We start from the raw sequence: 6138 nt of genomic DNA, 5'->3' as shown, positions 1-6138 counted from the left end.
GAAAAAAAAAATTTTAAAAAAGCCCCCCCCCCCCCCCCCCCCTCTGTTTTCTTCACAAATCTCACCCTGCATATAAATGTGTGTGCTACTGAATGCATAAATCAATAAAAGGAATGTTTGATTACAACAGGGTTGCATTAAAACCACAAATGACTATTCACTTTGTACATCATGGTGCATCATGATATTTGCTAAGTCAGTCTCATTCTTTATGTATACTAAAATATGAAATACAGCAAGATCAAATTTTGTCATGCATAAAGGGATGAAATACAAAATCTTTAATCTTAATCTTAAATCTACAAAATACAGACTCTGGAACATTTGATTCATTTTTGGATTTCAGTATATAAAAATAACTGGAATTTTTTAGAAGAGCTGAAGTGGCATGCTGGCTCATTGACTCCTTGTGGAGAGTCAGTTAAGCAGAGAAAATGTCACATGTTAGTGCAAAATCATGTGACACTGGAACAGTAGCTATGGAAACCATGTGCTATGCCTGCAGTCAGCTTCTCAGTATAGATAGAGATCTCTATATAAAGATTGCAATTACCTGCATAAAACTCTCCTGTTCTGTTTTGTCATCTCTGTTTCTCTTTACCTTTCCAATACTGTTATCTGCTCCCAAGCATCAGCTTAATAACACGAGTTAACCAGGAATTGTAAAACGATTCATGGATGTTAAGCTGGTATAACTCAAGAGAGATTCATTTATTCTGCTTATATTTTGACTGTTCTGTGAGTCTGCATGCTGCATATTTTTTTGACAGACACCAACTGCATAATTTCGCAGTCTCTCAAATAAGTACACAGTCCAGTATGTCTCTCTGAGGTGGTGTTAGACTGGACAGTGAGGCTGAGAGAAGATGAGTTATAGTGTGGTTAAACCACAGTGTTGGACATGGTGTTAAGAGTGTGAGTTGAGGCAAAAGGGTTATAGCACTCATATGTGATGCATACCTTAGTCCTTCTGTCTCGATCGTACACTCACACTTGTCTAACTAGCAACAACAGGACGCGAGTTTTCAAAAGCCAAAATTTTTTATGCCACATTTTGTTTACGCAGTCTTACGCTTCACTAGTCTACTTGCATGCCTCTCAGTCTCTCCTTTTCCTCTCGCTCTCTCTCTGTCATTCCCTGTAGGTAGGGGCATTCAGGGGTGAGTGGTCCACATAAGCACAGTGAGAAGCACACTAATGTGGCTTTTTGAGGTCACTGAAGCACAAGGGCTAAAGATAAGACCATTCTGCACGTATGTGTTTTGGCCAAATCTTCAATGCATGCGTTTTCTGTCTAGCTAAAACTGTGGAAGACAAAGGCACAGAACAAACAGAAGTGTAGGGGATGCCGGGAGGAGAAAGCAGAGGGTAAACAAGCTACCACTTACAACACTAACCTTTAAGTGTGGAGCACATTTACCTCAGTGAGGCATTGACACAGGAAGGTAGAAAAGAAAATGAGGTATACAAGAAGAAAAAAAATAAAAATAAAAACAAGAGGAGTCAGCCAAAGTGAGGCATCTGTGACACTGAGTGCTTGAGGAATGTTTCACTGGGGGCAGCTAAAATCATTTCAGAGTCCTCTCACCCAGCCCTACAGTTGTCCGGAAGATGGAACATCTACTACAGACATTATGAGGACAAAAAAATAAATTCCGGTGTTTGAATTCCAATATTTGTTCCCCTTTATTTGCATAAAACAGATCTTATTACCGAAATCAAAAACAAGTTATTAAAAATAACAATGTATCTCCTAGGCAACAAACATTTAGCAATTTTCATTACATACAAAAAAGACAAAAAGTGCATGGCGCACCATGAATAAATAAATACAATTCATAATGGTCATCAACATGTATTAACCATTTTATTGCCAAACTGAAGAAAATGTTTGCTACGGAAATCATGCAATAGAGGGTTAAAGATCTGTTTAAAAAACGCAAGAGTAATTGGAAATTTAACTGCCAATGTCTCCTTCAGAGCTTGCAGCTTTGCACACCACTTCTCATATCTTTCATGTACAGTACTGTATAACAAGCAGAGTAATTGTTTGTAGGCATAGAGCACAATGTGATGAAAGCCAGGGCATTTAATTAATATTCCCTTTCACTGAGCTTTAGACTTGGTGCAAACACGTCTTTGCTGTCACTGTATTAACCATTTTATTGCCAAACTGAAGAAAATGTTTGCTACGGAAATCATGCAATAGAGGGTTAAAGATCTGTTTAAAAAACGCAAGAGTAATTGGAAATTTAACTGCCAATGTCTCCTTCAGAGCTTGCAGCTTTGCACACCACTTCTCATATCTTTCATGTACAGTACTGTATAACAAGCAGAGTAATTGTTTGTAGGCATAGAGCACAATGTGATGAAAGCCAGGGCTTTTAATTAATATTCCCTTTCACTGAGCTTTAGACTTGGTGCAAACACGTCTTTGCTGTCACTACCAGACACTGTGGCCTTGCTACATATAGAAGAGTGACTCTCTACAGCACACACATAGAAGATTCAAATTTGCATGTCAGATTTTTTTAATGTTCCCTTCAAACTAATGGAAGAACTCTGGACAGACACTACAAATTGTGAAAATATTACATGGTAATTAAAATATAAAATAATTATAACTATACCGCAACCAAAGGCACTATAAGATGACAATCAACTACAGAACAATGCTGTCTCAATCTATTTCACTTCCTCTCACACTGACCCATCTCCCATTCTCTTTTTTTCACAATCATTTCATCCAGATACTCAAGTGGAATGACCAGACATTCATCTAACAAAGCAAAAGTAATGGCACACAGTCTAAACAATGCTCTTGGCAGATCTACAGTCATGGCCAAATGTTTTGGCAGTGACATAAATTGTGTGTTTTGCACAAGTCTGCTGCTTCAGTATTTGTAGATTATTTTTCCACGTCTCTATGGTATACTGAAAAACAATGATAAGCCTATCATAAGTTTTAAAGGCTTTTATTGGCAAAAAAAATATGATGAGTCAATATTTACAGTGTTGACCCTTGTTCTTCATAACCTCTGCAATTCACTCTGGCATGCTTGGTATTAGATTCTGGGCCAAATCCTGACTGATGGCGATCCATTCTTGACTTATTAGTTCTCGGAGTTGATCACAATTTGTGGGCTTCTGCTTGTCCACTCGCCTTTTGAGGACTGACCACAGGTTCTCTATGGGATTGAGATCCGGGGAGTTGCCTGGCCACGGATCCAAAATTTCAATGTAATGATCTTCGAGCCACTTCTTTATCACTCTTGCTTTGTGACAAGGTGCTCCATCGTGCTGGAAAATGCACGGCTCATCACCAAATTGCTCATGGGTTGTTGGAAGACGTCGCTTTTGCAGGACGTTTTGATACCATTCTTTATTCATGGCAGGGTTTTTGGGCAGAATTATGAGAGAGCCCACTCCCTTGGTTGAAAAGCAACCCCACACATGGATGGTCTCAAGATGCTTCATTGTTGGCACAACACAGGACTCATGGTAGCGTTCACCTTTTCTTCTCCGAATAAACGATTTTCCAGATGTCCCAAACAGTCGGAAGGGAGCTTCATCAGAGAAAATAACTTTGCACTAGTCTTCTGCTGTCCAATTCTTGTACTTCCTGCAGAATTTCAGTCAGTCCTTGATGTTTTTCTTGGAGAGAAATGGCTTCTTTGCTGCCCTTCTTGACACTAGGCTGTTGTCCAAAAGTCTTGGCCTCACTGTGTGTGCAGATGCTCTCACACCAACCTGCTGCCATTCCTGAGCAAGCTCTGCACTGCTGGTGACACGATTCTGTACCTGAGTCCTCAGGAGGAGACGGTCCTGGCGCTTGCTGGACACCTTGGGACATCCTGAAGACTTCTTCACTACTCGAACCTCTCTCCTTGAAGTTCTTGATGATCCGGTAAATGGTTCTTTCAGGTGCAATATTCTTTGTAGCAATTTCCTTGCATGTGAGGCCATTTTGATGCAAAGCGATGATGGCTGCACGTGTTTCTTTGGAGGTAACCATTGCTAACAAGAACACAATGATTGGAAGCACTTCTTCCCTCCATAAGTCTGCTCTTACAAGTATGATAGTGATTTCACCTGACTAGTACTTATTCACACTTTCACATGTGCTGCTGATATTATTAGTCAATTCATGTTAGCTGGTCATGATAAAAAAACTGTGAAATTTGTTTTTTTGTTGAAAGTTAATTTTTTGGCCAATGAAGCTTTTAGCAATTATTTAAAATGCATCTGATCACTCTACTCAATAATCTAGAAACAATGTGAATGAACACCACAACAGCTTAAGCAGCAAACTTTGCAAAACACAAAATTTATGTCACAAATGTATTCTTCACTGCAGTCAGCTATATATTATCAGATATTGATCATTTTATCATATTACTGTCTAAATGTTCCTTCAAGCATTCAAAGCAAGGGAAGATTTTAAAACCACATGTTGGGTGGAGGAGAAGAATATTTAATACACAAATGCACTGTTTTTTTTGTGGACAAGACACTAAAGAGTGGACAGGAAGTGATTGAGTAGGGGACGTTGATCTCAGGAAATAAATATTGAGACCTTGTGTGAGCCTTAGATGGCACACCCATGTGTTGTTCACGTGTGTCTGTTTACAGACTGTCTGATGCTTAATGCACAAAAATGGTGCATAAAACTGAAAGCACTGATCGGATCAGATTGCTTTATGAAATTTCCAGAAGGAAAAAAAATGTTTGTGATTGACTGTGTTACATGTCAATCAGTTTCATGATCATGTCATCAAAGAGCTCCAAATGAGAAGCTAATAGTCAGGAATAATGTCAGAATTAGTCAGGGATGCTAGTAGTCTGGAATTATGGGGAGAATTTGTGTTCATGTGTGTGTATTTAAAAGTGACAGTAAAATATTAAGTGATTGAGTAGGGGACGTTGATCTCAGGAAATAAATATTGAGACCTTGTGTGAGCCTTAGATGGCACACCCATGTGTTGTTCACGTGTGTCTGTTTACAGACTGTCTGATGCTTAATGCACAAAAATGGTGCATAAAACTGAAAGCACTGATCGGATCAGATTGCTTTATGAAATTTCCAGAAGGAAAAAAAAATGTTTGTGATTGACTGTGTTACATGTCAATCAGTTTCATGATCATGTCATCAAAGAGCTCCAAATGAGAAGCTAATAGTCAGGAATAATGTCAGAATTAGTCAGGGATGCTAGTAGTCTGGAATTATGGGGAGAATTTGTGTTCATGTGTGTGTATTTAAAAGTGACAGTAAAATATTCTCTCTCCTTTCTGGCAAACTCAATAATCTCTGTGATGTTAAGCAGCAATGTTGTTAACAATGTTTACAAGGTCTTATTCTGGCTGCCTGCCACACAGGTCATGCTGAACTCACTTACAAATACAGCCACAGGCACCATTATCCATTTCTTGTGTACTCTGTATTCGGCCTTCCAATGTCATGCCTACTTGGTGTATTCACAAAAGCTCATTCAAGAATAATAGGAGATGGAAATGCATAGAAGGTCAAGATTGAAGAGCTTGTTGATCAATACATACAACATGACCTTTGAATTTAACTTTTTTGCATGTAAACTAAGTAAATATTAAACCTGCCATACATACAAAATGAAACGCAAGCATAATGCCGGAACAACAACCTGTTGACTTCACTGGACAGTCACTGCAACTAAATAACAAGACAAAAATGAAAGTGAGACAGCCAGCCAGCTCCAATAGCTATATTACTTGTCATGCACTAAATTATAGTAAGTCCCCCTAAGCAACACAGTTACACTCAAACTTATCATATCAATGGATGCATGACACCTTAGATAAGAGAGGAAAATATTCAAATAATTAGATTATTACGTAAACGTGTTTCTATTGCAAAAAACTACATACAATAAACAGAGCACTTGGAGAAATGACTATATCCATCTCAATATATCAAGGAAAGAGACCAATTTAATTTTTAAACTATAAAATATGCATAAAATTAAAATAAATATACACAATTAAATGATTTGTTTTTCTCTTTAATAATATTATAAACAATAACTATTTTTAAATACTGCCAGAAATGGAAGCAAAACCTTTTCTAAAATAATGTTGTAAAAGCTTGCAGTAAGATATATTCTC

Source organism: Sinocyclocheilus grahami, unplaced genomic scaffold (assembly GCF_001515645.1).
Source record: "Sinocyclocheilus grahami isolate Dianchi unplaced genomic scaffold, SAMN03320097.WGS_v1.1 scaffold211.1, whole genome shotgun sequence".
In the NCBI taxonomy this organism is placed as follows: Eukaryota; Metazoa; Chordata; class Actinopteri; order Cypriniformes; family Cyprinidae; genus Sinocyclocheilus; species Sinocyclocheilus grahami.
The sequence above is the reverse complement of the archived record's forward strand: the minus strand, read 5'-3'. Positions refer to the sequence as shown.